Source organism: Arachis ipaensis, chromosome B07 (assembly GCF_000816755.2).
Source record: "Arachis ipaensis cultivar K30076 chromosome B07, Araip1.1, whole genome shotgun sequence".
In the NCBI taxonomy this organism is placed as follows: Eukaryota; Viridiplantae; Streptophyta; class Magnoliopsida; order Fabales; family Fabaceae; genus Arachis; species Arachis ipaensis.
The window spans coordinates 125311568-125312268 of NC_029791.2; positions in this window are offsets into that span (position 1 = coordinate 125311568).

Sequence of the window (701 nt, forward strand, 5' to 3'; positions counted from 1 at the left end):
TTGGATTGGCCCCGCAAGTTTTCTATCTGTTAGGCGAGTATTGAATTTTGTATGTTGTCAGTCCCAAAAAATAAAAATCTTGTATGCTCCATAACCCCAATATGGTATCAGATGATCGAATATGGCTGAAAATTCGATCCGATCTATATAATTTTTATCGGATTAGATATAATATCTGCATTTTTTAGTGTCGGATCGAATATCGGATATATCCGCATAACTGAACCTTCTCTTTTTAATTATATTTCTATGTAAAAAATTCAATAAAAATATTTTTTTCACACTTTTAAACTTATTTATTTCTAAAATATTTTTAATCAAACTTTTTTTAAATAACAAAAATAAGATAATACAATATATGAATAATAATTACTAACTAAAATAAATATAATACCAAATATATATATATATATATTTATTTATTTTTTAATTATTATTATGCGGATCTGCGGATCGGATACGTGGACGTAGAGCAGATATCTGCGATTCGATTCTTAAATGGCGTGGATCGGATCCTATCCGATCCGATCAATGTGTGGATCGGATCATATGATCGGATGCGGATATTTATCACAAATCTGCAGATACGATCCAATTTATGAACACTTTTACTCCAATAAAATAAAAATGTTCGGTTCATATTCTTTTCTTTAAAAATTGGGATTAATAATCAAAATAATCTATAAAAAAAGAATGTTTTA